The following is a 20,309-nucleotide window of genomic DNA, read 5'->3' as shown; positions in this document are numbered from 1 at the left end:
GGTACAGACTTCATTATAGGTATGAAACAATTATTTCAGTGCATGGAAAAATGCATCATTAGATGTGATACATACAATGCTCGATGGCAAACTGTTCCAGGGGTACAGACTTCATTATACGTATCAAACAATTATTGCAGTGCATGGAAAAATGCATCATTAGATGTGATACATACAAAGCTCGATGGCAAACTGTTCCAGTCCCGAACAGTTCTAACAAAAAAAGGAAAACGCAAGACGTCACCCCTGTTCAAGCAGTGGTCCAGTCGCTTTGAGATATAATGAGGTGCCTGGATATATTTTTCGCGGTGTATGCCAGTTTGCAAATAATAAATCTCATGAAAAAAATTTCAGTCTGATGTATACCTTCTACGGTCCTTCAACTCTTGCCAGTTAAGTTTTCGTTTGCTTTCCGTCATACTAACTTGCCGATTATAATTACCAAGAACAAATCTAACAGCCCTATTCTGAATTTTCTCTAATTTGCCTACACACTCAGATGTGTGTGAGTCCCAGCAAACACATCCATATTCAAGTACGGAGCGTACATGACTGAAATACAGCTGTGTTTTTAAGTTACTTGGTAAATGGCTAAAATTCCGCCGTAGGAAACCCAAACGTGATGCTGCCTTATTCGCAATATAATTAATGTGCTTATTCCATTGTAAGTGCGATGTAAAAAATACGCCTAGATATTTAAATGGCTTGCTTATGTTTAGAGTAAAATCATGAATTCTATACCTATGCGGATGATTAGCACGTTTTCTTGTGAAGGTGACGTGAACAGTTTTGTTTATATTTAACGACATGTCCCAACGCACACACCAGCCTGCTACAGTATCTAAATCAGTTTGCAGGATTTGCGAATCAGAAGTGGAATTTACTACTCTGTAAACAACACAATCATCGGCAAACATCCTGAATGAAGACTGTATGCCAATTGAAATATCATTAATATACAGCAAAAACAAAAGTTTGGTTTGGTTTATTGGGGTTTAACGTCCCGAGGCAACTGAGGCTATGAGGGACGCCGTAGTGAAGGGCTCCGGAAATTTCGACCACCTGGGGTTCTTTAACGTGCACTGACATCGCACAGCACACGGGCCTCTAGAATTTCGCCTTCATCTAAATTCGGCCGGCGCCGAAAACAAAAGTGGTCCCAATACTGAGCCTTGGGGAACTCCCGACGTAACTGGTGCATACTGTGAAGAAATACCGTTCAGAACAACAGCCTGTTTTCGTAACGACAGATATTCTGCAATCCACGCAATTACTTTACAATCCAAGTTATACACTTTCAATTTGGATAGAAGAAGACTGTGCGCGACAACATCAAATGCTTTACGGAAATCCAAGAAAACGCAGTCCACAACTTGTTGCTTATCAATTGCCGATGCTAAATCATGAACAACATCTACCAACTGCGTACTGCAGGAAAATCCACGCCTGAAACCATGTTGACTAGTGCATAGGAGACTGTGTTTGGTGAGATGGGCCATAACGCAACTATATATTACATGCTCCATAATTTTACAAGTTATGCTGGTTAAGGAAACGGGTCTGTAGTTCTAAACGGAGTTTTGCATACCACTCTTATGTATGGGCACGACACGCGCTACCTTCCAATCAGCAGGCAAGTCGGTTTCATTAAGGGACTTCTGGAACAGCCGGATGAAATACAGACATAATGTGTCCGCACAATTCGTTAAAATTGCGGCAGGAATGTCATCAGGGCCACAAGCCTTAGCCTGATTCAAATCCTTCAATAATTTACGCACACCGTCAACACAAAAACTAACTTCCGGCATGCGATCTATTTCAAGAGGTAATGCAAAACAGACAGAGCGTGAACATCTCCTTCAAATCAAGCTATCTGTACCTGCCGTTCTCTGTATGTTCATACACGTACGCCGTTGTCGCATCGCTAAATCGTTTTCCTCTGGCAGTTGCGTCGGGGTATAAGAAACACCGGTTGCAATTCCCCTGCGACACAAACGGCCTTTAAAACAATCATTCCTGCCGAGATGGATGTATAAACATTTATAGGCCGCCTGGGTCCCAAGATTACTTGATCCCTGCATGACCGGCAACACAACCCGGAACCGGGATTTTGGTCAAATCTCCATTTTAATGGAGTTTTAATCTCTTTTTCATGATTCCCGAAGTATTCCAAGCGCTATCGTAAATCGTGTGGATCGTTAAGCAAACAAACTGTCAAGCCTTGCCTTGTGTGATGCAGAGCTGCATACTGTATTATTGCAGCGATATTCCCGTCACCTTTCATGGTACAAAGTAGAGGCGTGCACGGCGGTCAGCGCATTACACATGGTTGCCCAATTGCAGGGTAGATTTATTTGGCGCCCTGTGGTGCTCAGAAAGTTTTCACTTAATATTCTGGTAGTCTGCAGCATTTGCGCTTCATCAAGAGCAGGATTTACCGGATCCCAACCGCTCGCACTACCGCATTTCGTTCATTGCTGAGAGTGAGCAGAGATGTCTAGATCACGCTCTAGACGCGAGGTGAGCAGGGACGTCAAGAGCGTCCGTGCGGTGCTCTTTGGAACAAAGAAAGCGACATTTCAAAGCTAGATACTGGTTTTCGCAGAAAATTATGTCGCTCAAACGCTGCTGCGTACCTTTCGACAATGAAGGCTCAAGCCTCAACATTGCAGATCAGTTAGGATATCACTTTACACCACTCCAGCGCTCATACAAGTATGCCCAAGTCTGTACATATTCTGCGTGTGTCGTCTGCACGAGTACATCGGGTCGTATGCCGAAGCGGCTGAAGCCGTGGTAGACCTCTCGCATAAAAAGTACCGTCCGTCACACACGCTGCCCATTGCTCCGGTTACGTGCCTCTGGTTACGCCCACCTAATCGCGGTTTTCAAAGCGTCGCCTCCTTTTTCCGGTAAGTTGTTTCCTCTTGGCTGCACAAATAAGTTTGGTGTTTACTGGGCTAAGATCATTGTTAGCAAGCCGTTGGTTATGCTGCGTGACCGTGTTTTGCGCGTGTAGCATAGAATATGAGCCCGTATGGGGATTTTTTTTTACATGGTGTCTAAGCTTTGATCAAAAATAGTAGTGATTGCTTTTTATCAAGTGTGCAAGCTTACTATTGTGATACTATGATGTATTCCATATATTGTGCCTGGATTTCTGAACAGCCGATTCCTGATATTTTATAGGAATTGCGTGCAGGCTGTACGTGCCTTTTTCCCCTTTACTTATGTCTGGCAGTTCAGAACTCCTTTTCTCTTGTTGCACGGGTGATGTTTTAGAGGGAAAACGCGCAGCGCGTATGCGCATTTTTTTCCATTTGTTCGTGACATGGTGCACGTGTTTTACCAGAACTTCTTCATTGTTGCTCTTTGTAATATTGCCATTAGCGCTAAAGAAAGCAACCAAGATTTCGGAGGACGAAGTGCGCGGCTCATGCCCTCTCCTCGGCCGTTCTTGCTATTCTTTTTAATTCGAGATGTTCGCGATTAGGCATAATAAAAAAGGGAGAGAAAGTTAGAAGAAGGAGTGTAAACAAGCCTCTCTTAAAAATTGGTAAAAGTTCACGATAAAGCGATTATCATGAGTCCACTTGCGATATTCCCCTGCAACGTCCCATTGCAGGCTTACATTCCTTAGGAAGCGTCGTCTTACTGAAGCTGTAGCCGGGCAAGTTCACAGCAAGTGTTCTTCGTCACAGTGGTCTCGCGCAGCCCCACAGTGGGACACCTGTCAGTCACTTCGAAACGTTTGTCACGGCGCCGATGACGCACAGAAGGAGTCAGAGCCGCTCCTGCCCGAATCCGGCGCACAGATACCTCCTCCTCCCGAGTGAGACTACGTGGGAGAGGGTACGAACACGAAGGAATTAGAGCGCGTGTTCGCTGACGCAAAGCCTGTTTCTCGGGAACATAGGACAGGAATAGATCAGGGGGAAGAGGGGAAGGTGGCGGGATGTCTGATGTGCCAAGGTGTGTCATTGCATCCACATGAATATTATGCGGATCGCGGGCATGGCTCCGCATCCAGTGTGTGCACACAGGACAGGGGTGAAGAGATTGTGCAATTTTGGATGTGCGCCGGACAGCCTTAAGCTAATTAAGGGGAGTCGGTGTAAATGTAAACAATATCGCAAGTGGGTACGAGTCGAAGGGAAGCAATTGCATTGTGTATCGCTTGAAGCTCAAAGGCAAGGGGGGAGCAAGTATCCGCGCTATATGTAACGCGGGAGTTAAGATGAGGATGGGAGGGACAGTAAACTGCGGTAACTCCCTGAAGTGCTGTGGGGGATGTATCGTTGTATATCATGCACCCTGAAGGTAGATGCGCGGCTGATATCGGCGTCGAAGCAGAGCAGCCATTGTCTTTGAGTTAACAGTACGACCATGGAGGGAGAGTCTGTGAACGATGAAGCTGAAGTGACATCTTGCGTGCTCTGTTTGCCTCACGTTAGTAGATGATTTCACTTAATGGATGAAGTTGAGCGCACCCTTGCAGAATGGGTGTGATACGAGCGGAATATGAAGAAGATAAGTTATGGCGCGCATAGCCTCCCGATTGATTAATTCAAGGGAGACCCACTGTCGACGGGATAGGCGATGAAATTGGGCCTGGTACACTATCCGCGGCTGGATGATGGAGCGCAGGAGTTGAAAGGCAGTATCAAAACACGCTCCGGCAGAGCGCACAGGTATGCGTCGAATCAGACCGAGAGTAGAGTGAGCCGATTTACCTGTCGCGTTTAGCCACGGAGTCCCAGTCTCAGCTGTATGAGTTAGAAGACCTAAAACACCCACACTTTCTACTTGAAGAATTTAAGAATAAAATACCGTGAAGGTAAAAGAGGCTTCTTTCTGTAAGCCACATCCGTTTCCAATGCGAGTGAAACATGATTACTGCACGATAGGGTCAGACCCAAAGGGGGTAGTCGTGATGTTAAGGTATCCAGCGCTTGCTGGAGCGCCGACTGTTGCACAGACGTATCTGGATGACAAGACCACAAGGTTAGGCATACGCAAGTACGCGTACAGAAGGAATTTTCTCTAGGACTTGGGCAAGCGGTATAAAAGTTAGGTAAAATAATCTGGCGGCGAGGACGGAGCCCTAGGGTAGACCACGGTTGGAGGTAAAGTGACCAAAAAGCGTCTCATGGACATGTACACTGCAGGTTCTGTTAGTTAAAATTCACTAAATTGAGGAGAAGCCGATGCGGGAGACCGTGATCTTGAAGGGTGCCAAGAGATGACTATGGGTAGAATGGTTAAGTACGTTCGCAGCCAAAACAGCAAGTTCTGTTCCAGTTTGAGGGCGGAACCCAATTAGAGATTCGGGATAACAATCATTCGATTCTAGCCACCATGACAAGCGAGCTGCTAGAATGTGTTCATTCTCGAACAGGCATACGGAGCGATAAGTACTTACTTCCTCCAGATTACGTTTCTTTGCGACGAGACCATGTCAAAAAAAATTAGAGAAATAAGGTGCAAAACACACAGATATGGTGCGTGATTTTTTCCCCGAACGATTTCTGATTGGAACCAATTACCTCCAAACGTGGCCGCCGTTACTTCAAATGGTAACTTTTTTCGATGCTGCTGTAGATTTTGTTTTGTTTTTTCTGGCGTTAGTTTGCGATGTGAGTGTTGCCTTATGTTCCTGATACTTTGTTGTTTGAGTGTCTTTTTTTTTGTGATTATCAGCGACCGAGTTTACGTGGCAAATCACATGAATTTTTTTCTTTCGTCCAGTTTGACTGTAACCCCCCCCCCCCCCCCGCACCTCCAGTGTATTGCCATCTGGCGCTGTGGGTAGTGTGATAGATAAATAAGTAAATAAAGCTTGCAGATAGTAGGCGTAAGTGAAATAGGGCCGAGGGCCGAAAGAAAATCCGGCGGCTGACCTGATTTGGATATTGGGACAACAATAGAATGTTTCCACTCTGCAGGAATAACTCCAGAATGCCACGCCTCATTGAATGTATCAAGGAAGGACTGGAGAGCAGGTCCTTCCAAATTGGTAAAGAACGAGTTAGGTACGCCGTCGGGTCCATGCTTGTTTTGAGGCGGTCTATGGAGGCCAGCAATTCTGTCATGGCAAAATTTGTAGTAACCTCATCAGGGGGCTCAGAAATCGATAACATGGGAGAAGGAGTAGGAAGGCAGTCATGATGTTGGAAAAACTGACGCGCTGCTTGTTGTGCAAATGAAGATTCATCCACATTCAGAGCCAAGCGAATGCGTTCGGTATAACCAGCTACGTGAGAAGTACGCGCCATGGCGTGAAATACCCGCCAAAGATGTCTATTACCTTGTGTAGAGGACAGGCAGGCACACCATGCACCCCAGCGTTGTCTTCTAAGTAGCTTTGAGTAGCGCCGCGCACGTGCAGCCCGATGATGAGCTGGAAGAGCTGCAGGGGATTACGGGATTACGAGAAGCATAATAATCCGCCCGGCGGCGAAGAGCCCAGAGATTAAGAAGGCGCATGTCCGGGTTCGGATCATCCTCATTTACAGTAGTAGAGAATGTGTGTGTCGGTAAAACCGCTGAGAGTGTAGACCCAACAGTAGATGGGTTCAATGTAGACTACCGATTATCTGCGCGTCTTATGACAATGATAGCAGAAGATACGGCGGGGACGAAAGGGCTGTGGCTTGACAATCGCGCCGTAGTAGGTCATGTAGTCTGGTAGATTTGGTTTGGTTTGGTTTTGTGGGGTTTAACGTCCCAAAGCGACTAAGGCTATGAGAGACGCCGTAGTGAAGGGCTCCGGAAATTTCGACCACCTGGGGTTCTTTAACGTGCACTGACATCGCACAGCACACGGGCCTCTAGAATTTCTCCTCCAAAGAAATTCTAGCCGCCGCGGCCGGGATCGAACCCGCGTCTTTTGGGCCAGCAGCCGAGCGCCATAGCCACTGAGCCACCGCGGCGGCAGTCTGGTAGATTTGATGGGCCTTGAAGGGTGAGGAGGTGCGTGCCCCGGCGCACCATAGGCCGGGCTTTGAGTACTGCGTGTGTTGAACAGCGGATATTTGCTCTCACTTCCTCAGGAGGGCTAGTGCTGTCCATGTGGTAGACGATGCATCGGAGAGTGTCAGGCCCGGATACGTAATATAATTGTACGGGGACATGTTTGCTTGAGTCCAGAGCGATCTGCGTAACAGTGCACATTTTCTCAGCGGCCGCTAAGGATGTATGTTCACCATGATAGCGTTGGAAGGCCGATGCCCGACAAATCGAAAGTAGTTAGGCGAGCCCAGAATGTGATCAATAGTCACTTGAACATAACGGGGAGGGATGGAAGTTATGTCAAAGCGCAATGTAGGCTTGATGGCGACGCGGAACAGTTTTGGAGTCGGTAGAAGTGCACCTGAGGCGCTACTCACCGGGGGTTTCTGTTGGGGTGGCAGGGGCTTACTCGATTCAGTCGGTACGGTTGGCCTTGGTAGGAAAGACACAACTGGTTCGATAGGCGCAGTTCCTTGCGGCAGCTGACGAAGTGTCAGGGGCTCAGCCGGTACTCTTGACCTTGGAAGGGGAGACGCAACTGCAGCCAAGGGCGGTTCCTTGAGGCGGTGCGAGAGGCACGGGTGCAGTGGTGCAGTCCACGTCACAAGTCGCAGAATCGGAAGACACTCCAGTGGATGAGCCCGTAGCCGCCGAAGCTTGTATTGACGGGGAGGCAGCAGACAGCTGTGTGGCTGCCACCGATGAAGCCGAATCCATGCCACAGGCGCGTAGCGCGGCCTCTCTCAGCAGCCCCGAGCTAAGCCTAGCTTGCACCTCGGTTGTCGGCAAGGTTTTCTTACTTGAGATTTCGCCCACCTTGCTGGAAATATGTCTAGAGGCGTGTCCTTGGCCTCCGTTTGCACAGAAGGCAGTCCGTATCCTTCACAAGATGACCGTGAACAGGAGAAACAAGAATAAAACACGGAGCTCCGAACGAGCACGTCTAAGTTCGAGCCCTTCTCCTTCTTGCTGACCTCTGCGGTGCTTAAGTTTTCAGGCTTCGTTCTTAATCCGCCGGCAAGGCTACTTACCTACGTGACAGTATAATGCATTTTATAATGTGTGTGATCCAGTATTCTTTCTCTGCAATACACAATGTGAACAAGAAAAAATAAAAATTTTTCGTATCAAACCACTCTCTCCTATTGTGTGCTATTGAGAAAAGCGGCTCAAGAACGGCAAAAAGTTTCAATACGAACAGCTTTCATCGCATTATACTAATATTCATGGACTAATTCAGCCTTGCTCAGGTTTCTCTCTAAGTTTGACGGTATTCCCATTAAAAAGGTTACGATCCCGAGTTTATTACGCCTGTATACACAGCATGCTTAGAAATGAAATATTAAAGCGCTTGCACTGCACAATAGACGATGTAGATCAGCATTTTAAAAGACAATGGTGAATCAGAATCGAAAGCATTGCTAACGAAACCGAAACAGAGCTAAAGCACGTGTCTAAAATCTCTGTGAACGAAACCTACTGCACTAGCTAGTGCAGTAGTTCGGTCGCAGGTCCAGAGTGTCCGCTCTTTTCCAATATCTTTCTCTACGCTACCAGCATCAGCTAGCACAAAAAAAAATCGAACGTCCGTCATACACACAGCCCATTGGCAGCAGTGCAGCGCAGAGAGCTACACCCTCCACTTTCACCCAATCCGTTTCACTGAATTCTGGCATCATTCCTCTGCGAGCTGCCGCATCAGCAAGAAGACACTATCAGCATCGACGGCAGTCTACCACCGGCGGGGTATGAAGGCGACCCTCGCTTCTGCGCAGTGGACTTTGGCGCCACCAGCGTCACCTAGCTCATAAATGAAACCCTCCGTCACGCACAAAGCCTATTGGCAGCAGTGGCAGCGCAGCCAGCTACACCCTGAACTTTCACCCCATCCGTTTCACTGAATTCTGGCATCATTCCTGCGCGAGCTGCTGCATAAGCAAGAAGACACTATCAGCATCGACGGCAGTCTACCACCGGGGGGTATGAAGGCGACCCTCTCTTCTGTGCAGTGGACTTTGGCGCCACCAGCGTCACCTAGCTCATAAATGAAACCCTCCGTCACACACAAAGCCTATTGGCAGCAGTGACAGCGCAACCAGCTACACCCTGAACTTTCACCCCATCCGTTTCACTGAATTCTGGCATCATTCCTGCGCGAGCTGCTGCATAAGCAAGAAGACACTATCAGCATCGACGGCAGTCTACCACCGGGGGGGTATGAAGGCGACCCTCTCTTCTGTGCAGTGGACTTTGGCGCCACCAGCGTCACCTAGCTCATAAATGAAACCCTCCGTCACGCACAAAGCCTATTTATTTATTTATTTCAGTACCCTCAGGACCCGAGGGCATTACAGTGGAGTGGGTACAATAGACAAAATGAGTAAAGAACAGCAGTCACTAGTAACACAAAATGTGAACAAAAATATGGCTCGCGCAAATGAGTAGATTACAGCAAATACAAGCGAACAAATTAACAGTCATTAACACGAAATTTTGAGCAGAGAATAAAAGTAAAGCATACCACGGAAAAAAAAAAACACAAGGAGCAAGTTGTTGAAAATGGCAGGAAAACACTGGTGCACACATTATGTCATGCCCTTAAACAGCAGAATTTCTGAAGGAAAAAAAAATACCAGGTCTGTTTCACTACCACATGAGCTGAAAAGAATAAACGGCAGTGCGCAAGAATTACATGTACTATGTTACCATCAGGTTAGTTAAAGCTCATTTAAACACAGAATGGTCACTTATTTCGACGACCGATCGGGGAAGGTGATTCCACTGTGCCGATATGCTGGGGATGAATGAGTGGTAAAAGTGGTTTTGTTGGCATGAAAGAATACCAACTTTATGACTATGATCAATCCAAGCTGAAACGTAGCAAGGTGGCATTATAAATTTTCTCTTAAGGATGGGTTTATCGTAGTAAATCTTATGGAAGAGACAAGGCGGGATATATTTCTACGTTGCGACAGTAGTGGGAGTGATATGCTTGATTTCATGGCACTGACACTAGAGTTACGATGATAATTCGAGCGAATGAAACGGGCCGCACGGTTCTGTATAGATTCGAGTTGGTATATTAGTGTCTCTTGATAGGGGTTCCAGATAGATTCAGTATATTCCAGTTTACTACGAACCAACGACTTGTAGAGAAGCAGTTTTACGGACCTAGAAGAAAGATTAAAGTTACGGCGTATGTAGCCCAACATGCGGTTAGCGTTGTTGCTTACATGATCTATGTGTACTTTCCAAGAAAGATTATGGGAAATGAAGACACCTAAATATTTATAAAAAGGCACAGTCTCAAGGCTGCAATTATTAAGACGATATGAAGGCAATGTACGACGAGAAATCCGCATGTACTTGCACTTTTTTATGTTTAGTTCCATGTTCCATTTGTTAGTCCATTCAAGAGCATGATCAATACCCGATTGAAGAAGAGCTCTATCAGAGTCATCATTAATTTCGCGGTATATGACGCAGTCGTCTGCAAAAAGATTTACTCTTGAACATAGATTGTCAGGTAAGTCACTGACATATATAAGAAACAGCAGAGGCCCTAGAACTGAGCCTTGTGGCACTCCAGATCCAACTGGAGAAGTGAAGGAAGAAGCATTATTAGCGGTGACAAACTGAACGATTAGTAAGAAATGAATGCAGCCATCTAGGAACGTTAGGGTCGAGGTTAAGTTTACTAAGTTTAAAAAAAACAGTTGTTGAGAGACCTTGTCAAACGCCTTTCAAAAATCGAGGAATACGCAGTCGACAACGGAACCCCTGCCGATGAATGAGTTTAGATTATGTGTGAAGGTTAAAAGCTGTGTTTCGCAAGAAAACCACTTCCGAAATCCATGTTGACTGTCAGTAAAAAAGGCATTATAATCCTGGAGCGATGCAAGGTGAGAGTAAATAACATGACCCATAATTTTACACGGAATACTGGTAAGTGAGATGGGCCGATAATTATGGGGGGAATGTTGATCACCAGATTTATGCAACCTTCCCGACCTACCAGTCATCAGGTATGCATGCTGTCTCAAGAGATTGCTTAAATAGGTGACAAAGTATTATTGCACTGTACACTTTGGTTTTAATAAAGAACTTAGAATAATGTTATCAACACCACATGATGAGGAAATCTTTTGTTTTTCTATTATTTTTTCCACTCCAGCAGGATCAAAGATAATAGAATCCATCGGTAAAAAGTCAGCACTATTATATGCAGGGGTTACAGAACACTGATTTTTGGAAAAAGCTGAAACGAATACACTGTTCAGGACATTTGCACATTCATTAGGTTGGATTAGCTCGTCACTGGAGTCTTTAAGGCTAATGGATGAATTGTCTTTTTTGTTAACTATGGTCCAAAATTGCCTAGTGTTATTTATCAAAAGGGAAGGTAATGTGTCATTGAAAAATAAATCTTTGGCATTCTTGAGTGCAGTTTTATATTGAAAGGCCGCGGCCTGATAAGCAGTCCAACGTTCTTGGGAACCGGTTGGTTTTGCAGAGCGGAACAAGCGTTTTTTCTTATTACAGAGCCGTTTTAACGATTCGGTGAACCATGGTGATTAACGGTTAGAGGTGATGACTAAGCGTGGAACATATTTTACAGTGAGCGCAGCAACATTTTCTTTAAACAGGCTCCAGTTAGCATTCACGCAGCGATCATGAAAGCTTAGTAAGTAATGGTCTAGAAAAACAGACAGTTCACGGTTAATAGCATATAAATCAGCATTTTTGTAATCACGCATGCATTTACTGTGGTTACGTTGATGGGGAACTGCTCAGGTCAAAGAAAAATGAAACAGTAGGTGATCACTTAACCCTGGCAAGTATGATATGGGCTGGGAAAATCAGGCGATGTGGTGAGTACCGAATCGAGGATATAAGACGCGGTAGGTGAAATTCGAGTTGCCTGCATTACAAGCTGGGATAAGCTAAAATCACTGCACAAATTCAAGAACATGTCGCATTCACTTAAAAAAGGTTCACAATAAGAACTCACAATAGACCACATTATGTTGGGAAATTAATATCGCCCAGTAAAATAAAGGGACTACTCGGATAGCGGACTGTAATCATATGAATGACATCATGAAGATCGTTGACAAAGGTGGGGGAGGTAGACGGCGGACGATAGTTAACGCCCACTATAAATTTCCTACAGCACGCGCGAATTTCGACCACGGCAAGTTCCACCGCGCTTACAAAATGGATCGGAAAAGACAACAGTATCAGTAACAGCTACAAGCACGCCTCCGCCACATCTGGAATCTCTGTCGCACCGATAAATGTTATATCTCTTTTTGCAGGTAAGAAGTTCACAGCTATTTATTTTCGCCGACAGCCAGGTTTCAGTGAGACATACAATGTCAGCATCGCAAGCATCAATAACAGAACAAAGATCATCGCGTTTAGGTATTATGCTACGAATATTTGTGAACAAAAAAAGGAAGTGGGGTAATGGCCGGGGACTTAGTTCCACTGCCCCGCGCGCAGTGCTAATCGGTAACAGGTTCGGTCGGCGGCGCGGAGGCGCTGGGGGTATCATTCGTAGGATCCTCGAAATGGTCGGTTGGCAACGGGAAGGCGCTTGGGGTTTCATGAACGGAGTCATCAGAGTGATTGTCGGAGTAGCATTTTTCTAAAGTTTATTGAAGCGCAGCTTGAGAGTGAGCGGCTGGGACTTGCCAAATTCGAAACGGGTGGCGAAAGAATAATCCTCGCTGAGCGTAATTTTTTCATCCTTGAGCTTGGAACTATTAAGCAGTATTTTCTGCTTTTCCTTGAGAGATAAAAATTTGGCAATAATTGGTCGACATTTTTCCGATGCGAACCCACCGAGCCTGTGCGCTCTATCGATCAAAGTTTCAGAGGACGGAATTGTCAAGCAGGATGAAAGAACCTTGACTACCTTTTCTTCTGACTGAGCCCAGGACTCTGACTGCGTGTCAGGTATGCCATAGAACAGAAGGTTATCGCGTCACTGCCTGTCTTCAAGCTACGACAGGCGTGCGCGCAGTTGAGCGTTTTCACTAGAAAGTTGGTCAACTAACTGCTGAAAAGGATGTACTTCTTTCTCGACTACGTCAATGCTAACAGTTTTGCGCTCGACGTCCGTTAATCTTTTGTTCATTTCGATCAAATTTTCTTCTAATTTCAGCTGGGACTTCTTAAGATCATCAACAGAGTTTATAAAAGCCATTTGGTCCAGTTACATTTTCGCAGTTCGCGTGTTCACTGTTTCTAGTATTGCAAACATATCTTCCAACTGCTTAGACTGGACGTCAGGAAGAGAGTCCTGTACCTGGTGCCTCGTGTTAGGCCCAGGGTTGGGTTCGACGTCCTCGGACAACGCTAGCAGTTGGTTTGCAATATCAAAGCATTCACTGAGCACACAAAGCAAAACTCCCGGGCGTGGGAACAGCAACAGGCACACGTCATTTGATTTCTTAGCGTACAGGGAAGTAACAGAACTAACCTGGACGAAGAAGCAGAGCGGATTAGGTGGCCGCATCCTGGTGCTGTTCTCACGCCCACTAAGGGCGGCGGGGGCCCGCCAGCTGTCATATAGGCAGCAAATGATGTCGCTGTTGATCCGGATCTTTCATGCGATGGAGGAACGGCGATGAAAATGTGCCTGTCTTACGGGCATGCGGCATCACACGTGTCGTTGAAGTGGCAGGGCAGCTTGCTGATGTCACGGGTAGATGACGATAGTGGCGCTGCGCTGAACAGAGTCCATGCCGTAACCTTGACGAAGAAGCAGAGCGGATTAGGTGGCCGCATTCTGGGGCTATTCTCACGCCCACGCAGCAGTGGCAGCGCAACGAGCTACACCCTGAACTTTCACCGCATCCGTTTCACTGAATTCTGGCATCATTCCTGTGCGAGCTGCTGCATAAGCAAGAAGACACTATCAGCATCTACGGCAGTCTGCCACCGGGGGGGTATGAAGGCGACCCTCGCTTCTGCGCAGTGGACTTTGGCGCCACCAGCGTCACCTAGCTCATAAATGAAACCCTCCGTCACGCACAAAGCCTATTGGCAGCAGTGGCAGCGCGTTCGCAACCATTCCTGCGATAATTCATTAGACCCGGCCTCATTTACCTAAGAACTAGCGACCCTTCGAGAAGCCCGCAAAAATCGTACCACCTTCCACTTATGTCTGAACAAGTGCAGCGCGGTGTTGGTTTCAACAGTCCCATACAACCTGCTTCGCTTAGATTGGAGATCCATTGCGAATTTGTTCCATCATTTAAACAAAGTAAAGTTTTCATTCAAACCTGAACCAAGTGACGTTAATGAACGGATTCTTTTGTTCAAAAGCCTGCGAACCAAGTGCAGGAATCGTGATATCTTTCAGAAAATGTGAATTACGGAGCATTTTCCGCTAGAACAGGAAAAGTAGGTGCGAATTCTGGAATAAAGCTCCATCTCTTTCTTTCCTCAGGTGTGACACCTTTTCTTTAACCGAGAAGCCTTCAGAGAGAGAGAGAGAGAGAGAAGGAAACTCGTTAAATGTTGCGAAGAGACGGAGTCGCGAAGACCCGGAAACTTAAAAATAACTTATACTGGTAGAATTCTGTGCTCAAAGTAAAAGGGCGGTAGTGATTGGTCGAGGAGACCACCCTACTGCGTACACGAAGCCTGTTTGCGCAACTACCGCCACCAGAAACGAAATGAGCGGCTGAACCTTGTTTGTGGCGGATGAGAACCGCCGGTGCGAGAAGGTTTGTCCCTGTTAGCCCTCCCTCTCCTAGGCAGCGAGGACCATATTTTAATGCACATAAACGTTGTGCATGGTAAGCAATGAACAGGCAACTTTTATGGCTCGTTGCAAAGCCCGGCAGCCTCTGAGCTTAACTACCACCTGTGATCAGATGAAGAGAAACATGGCGACATCTTGGGGCTCAAAAGCTTCCGGTCGGAGACACGCGGCTTTCCTGTACGCCTTGGTTTTTGGACCTAATTTCATCACGATCCCATTAATGGGATAACATACTTTACTTCATTTTTCCGTTTTTGCAGGAATGGACAGCGGTAGCAGTAATAAAGCCCGCTCTACTCCATCACTTTGGTTATTACATGAGTCTCGGAAGGCGCGCCAGAAGCCGGGACAGCCACATTTCTGGCGCTCGTCGCTTTGCTTAATTACAACACAAGAAGTAGAGCCCTGGTATGAGCCTGGCACAGTGCTTGTTGCGGACTGCGAGGAGTTTCTGCTGCTGGGATAGGCGTTTAATAGCTACGTTCGGCGCCATGGGCAAGATGCAGGTACTGAAGCCTAGAAATGACGAAGCTGCATCGCTGAACGTGACAGCAACGGCAAACAGTGGGGTAAAACTCAGAGAGTATGTCTCTCGCTGCAAACCGTGCTCTCAGTGGACGCGTAAGCGTTGTCTGTAGTATAGCACTGTTCTTAGGATACGCGCATCTCCAAACAACGATTCGGCAAGAGTGTATGTGCGGCCTCGATGAACGCTCGGACCATGGCTGAGGACGCCAGTTGAACACCGAAGCGAGCGGACGCGCTTCACATGGGCTCCGCAAATTTTGGCCTTTTCCGGCAGTCTTTCGATCTTCCTTTCCCGGCTTTCGTGCTCAATCGACGTTGGAATATCAGAGGACCACGAGGATACCATTTTTTCGGCAAGTGGGACTTTATTTTCGCAATTTTTGGACTTTGCGTGTTCGACGTAGCACGTAGCTGAGTTGAGCTTAACGGCGCTAAGCCTACCGCGGCCGACCGTGCCCGCGTCCTCGCGGCGTCCCCACTGGTGAAAGCTGTGAATCATGGATATTGTGGAAAGAACCACCAGTACACCCGAGGAACTCTCGGCACCAGGACAATGGTTTGCAAGCGAAGGAGGACAATATGTGCCGCTGGAGAAGAGCGGGCCGAAAACTGCGAAACAGCGGGCCCAGGCAAGGCAAGCAGGTAGGAAATTGGCGGCCAAGTTAATGGAGCGTCAGCAGACGCGCATTCCAGATGGCGCAGAGAAAATTGTTCTCCGACCACGTGGCGGCCTACTTAAGCTTATCAAATGTGGAACGGCACGTCTCACAGACATCATCAAAATGTCGGCGGGGATCGACTAAAGCGAAGAGAAGGAGGATATAATAACTCCATTCTCAGCACTCCATTCTCGTCATCACTACGAGTGCAGAGAGGAAGCTGAAGTATGCGAGATTGAAACACCTCAAGTTCGACGGTGAAAATGTGGAGAATTCCGCTTACGTGGCCACCCCCGAGCACTGCGGCCAGGGAATCATCCATGGGATTCCGCTCGAATACTCTACCGAAGAAATTTTGTACCACCTAGACCGCAAGGTTAACACCGAGATTCGAGGCGTCCGCAGGCTGGGCAAAGATTCTAAGAAGATCTTCATTTTCTTCAAGGCGAAAGAAGTGCCAAGATGGATTTATCTCAATGGGGCTCCGCACAGGTGCCAGCTGTACCGCAAAAAATATGAAGTGTGCGTCGCCTGTGGCCAACACGGGCATCGCGACGACGTGTGCCCGGATCCGAAAAACGTCAAGTGCCGTGGCTGCGGCCTCGGCAACCCGTCACGTGAACACAAATGCGAACTAAAATTCCAGCAGTATGGCAAAGGCCACGTACTAAGCGACCCCAAGTGTCGTGACCTTTTCTACACTCCCTACGAAGTCAAGAAGCGCCAATGGGAGAAGATGGAGCAAGCAGCTACGACTGTTAGGGGGAAATCAGAGTCGACAACGCGAACCCAAAGCGAGAGAAGACTTCAGATTCCACGAGGACTCTCTCCCGAAGCTGAAAACGATTCAAGGCAGACCACCGCCACCGCCCAGAGGACACTCCGATTCCCGTGCCAGGAGCCAGTCCACGGGACGCTCGAGCTCAAGGGATCCTGCCAACCCATGGAGACGAGGTAGGAGCAAGGAGGGTGAGGGTGTGAGTTTTGCGGGGAAGGTCTCCCAGGAAATTAATCAGAGAGATAAACGGGACGAGAAAATTGAGAAATCAAAGCAAATGGTCGAAAAATTAGCTGGGATGGTCGAATCGCAACAGCCCGAAATCCAAAACTTAAAGAAACCACAGAGGCAGACAGCCCCCTCTCCGCAACAACCCATCAGACAAATGACCTCCCCAGCGGCACATCATCAGCCGCAGGGAGACGATAAGATGTTCACAGAGGCGTCCCTCCCGCCACTGGTGAAACGCAAAATTCAAGGCAGCGACCATACTCAGGCTATGGAGAAGAGGATGGAAAATCTAGAGCAGTTAGATGCCAAGATGAATGAATTTATGAACCATATCAACATCCAAATTCAAGCTGTCTTCGGGGCAGTTTAGAAACAGGCCTAGGAATGCCAAAGGTCAAGGAGTGAGATGGCCGCCATAAACAGGTGAAGGGAAGGTAAGTGTAAGGCCGCACTTCATTGACACCCCCATCTTTCTTTAGCTTGAGGCCGCTGCGCGCCTCCGGTCTAGGCTGAGATTTCTCTGTAAAGCCACGTGCTCCGCACCCACGTGTCCCTTGCAAACACACACAAAAGCCTGGAAGTGACTGCCCGCTTAGCAGCGTCGCCACGACTGCCGACTGCTAGCATTGTCGACCGCGGGTGTCCACCGGTACCACCGGGGCACCAAGAAAGCGTGCCAGCGAATTCCTGTACCATTCCGCGGAAACCTGCGAAACTTTTGAGTTCCGCGAAGGACCCTTTTGTTTGCTGGCATTACTGCCAGCACCAAATCATCGTGGGGCTCGTTTCCTGCCTTTGCCACGAGTCACTCCCAAGATGATTCGTGCAAGTGACTCGCCCTGTTGTTCACCTAGAACTCCTCATCCCTCGAAAAGCGACACGTGGGTGCGGCGGCGAGAGTGGAAAGGGGAGAGAGTGCGGATAGAGTGAGGAGTCCCGCGTGGAGAGGGTCTCCTGAATGTTCTTTTTATATGTTTCTTTTTTTCGTTTTGCCAAGCCCTGGGTTCGAGGTTGTGCCCAACCTTCCAGGGCTGTGGTAACTGTATGTTAGACTTTCATTGGTTAGGGAAGTCTAGGGCGGGCCTTGAAACATGACGCCCTAAGTTCTTTGTTTGTAAAGCATATAAAAATGCATGCAAAACAACTGGACAGCAGTCCTAGATCAGTCCCAGACTTGTGTACTCTCGGGAAGGACTCCGTGCTTGGCACGTGCTTCTACAAGCACTTAGGCTTTAACCGGAACCCTCCGGTCGGTAAGTAAGGTCAGGTAGAGAGTTTTCTCTGTGTGAGAATTTCCCATTAAATTGCAGGGCATTTGTGACTTTGCTTCTGTAACTCAGTTTACCTCTGTACATACTTGTAAATATAATCCTTCCTTTGACCTTCTACACCTGGCCATCTTGCTTATTGATCGCCGAATCGTCAACGATTGGAATGGTCTGAGCCCTTCTGAAGAACTGAACGGACCATCAAGAAATCACTGTAAGTGCACAAAAAGGACGATAACGAGAGAAGAGACAGGACGGGAGAAGAAACAGGATCGTCCTTTTTGTGCACTTATTTTCCCTTCGTCATGAACCACCTCGCCCAACCACGTATCCTGCTGATAAACGGGTGGCAACAGAGTATGGAGCAGATCGTTCCGCAACTGCAAAATGGCTAGGCGCACTGTGAAAATCAAATCTGGCAGTGGAACTGCCGTGCCGTCCGGTGCAAGCGGCCGATTCTGCAACAATACCTTCCGCTATTAGATGACACTTCCTTGGCGATTGCTCTGCAGAAGACTAGGGGCCCCGCAAAATTGTCAGGCTATTAGGTATTTCATAGTGTCAGGGGAGAGAAATCCTTGGTCACAACACTCGTGAAAAGAAATATCGCGGCTATTGAACACGATCTAGAGTCGAGAGAGATCAAGAACGTGTTTGTCGAAATTTTAACTTGAAAACAGGACTCAAGTCTAGCCTTTTTAAATTCACCGAGGCAAAGGAAGTTGAGGTTCACGGCTCTGCTTCGCAAGGCTCTCAAAATTTCAACCAACCAGCCCCTGTTGATAGTGGGAGACTTTAATTCACATCACCAGAAATGGAGGTACACGCACAAATTCCCAAAATGCAGACAGCTGTGGGAGGACACGCTTGACTTAGGGCTCACCCTGCACACGGACCCCGAGAGTCCAACGAGGGTGGGGGGCAATAGCGTTAGTAAGGATACATCTTCAGATCTGACATTCTCGAAAAACCTTGGGAAAATGTTGGGAAAAAGGCAATCTCGAACAACAGTGGAAGACGACAAGCATTATCTTAATACCGAAACCAAGGAAGCCTCATCAATTGGCAAATTTGCGACCAATTTCCCAACGCCTGACCAATTTTCCAATTTTTTTAACTTCATGCGTTGGGAAATTGATGAAGCGCGTCGTCCTGATCAGACTGATGAGCTTCATGGAGTGAGGCGATCTGTGGCCACATGAGATGGTCGGGTTCCGACCTCACTTATGTATGCAGGACGGCATGCTCCAAATCAAACATGACATAATAGAGTCAAGGTCCAAAGACGCGAAAGCCATTTTGGAGCTGGACCTCACGAAGGCTTTCGACAACGTGAAGCATGAGGCGGTCCTAGAAGGGCTCAACAAGGTCAATGTAGGTACCAGGACATATCCGTAGATCAGGGACTTCCTGACGGGCAGAACTGCCTGCATGAAATTCCAAACGCTGGAATCCCCCGCAATTGAGCTAGGGAGTAAGGGTACGCCCCAGGGATCGGTGCTGTCTCCCCTACTCTTCAACATGGCTATGAGAGAGCTCCCCGAGAAATTGGCGAAGCTCGAGTGATTAAAATTTAGCATATATGCGAATGATATCACCTTTTGGGCCAACCGGGGAAGTGATTCGGCCGTCGAAAACCTGCTCCAGGCCGCCACCGACATCACAGTCGAGTATGCGGCCGAGAGAGGCCTAGCGTGCTTGCCGCAGAAATCAGAATTATTTATATGTAATGCGAAACACTTAAGGTGCAAGCCACCGTCAGCGATCAAAATCAAAGTGGCTGGTAAGGAGGTACCAATAGTAAAACAAATCAGAATCTTGGGCCTGATTCTCCACTCAAACGGACATAATGGCGAGACTATCAGGAGGCTGGAGAATCACGCGATGCAGACCCCGAACCTAATTAGGCGGGTGGCCAGCAGGGGCCGAGGGTTAAAGGAAAAAAATTTGATCAAACTCGTACAGGCGTGCATCTTCAGTCGGTTGAGCTACGCAACGCCGCATCTAGGTTGAAAGCGGTGGAAAGACAAAAGATTTAGTTTCTAATGAGAAAATGC

At 47.5% G+C, this 20,309-nt stretch overlaps 1 pseudogene; it reads right to left on the bottom strand.

The window, feature by feature from the left end:
- Window positions 1-12,518: 12,518 nt before the first annotated feature.
- LOC149349375 (uncharacterized) lies at window positions 12,519-13,806 on the bottom strand (annotated as a pseudogene).
- Between the last annotated feature and the right edge of the window lie 6,503 nt (window positions 13,807-20,309).

The sequence above is a fragment of the Amblyomma mixtum genome, chromosome 3, assembly GCF_055824585.1.
Source record: "Amblyomma mixtum isolate Tamu chromosome 3, ASM5582458v1, whole genome shotgun sequence".
NCBI classification, from domain to species: Eukaryota; Metazoa; Arthropoda; class Arachnida; order Ixodida; family Ixodidae; genus Amblyomma; species Amblyomma mixtum.
This window is presented reverse-complemented; position numbering and strand designations above follow the sequence as displayed.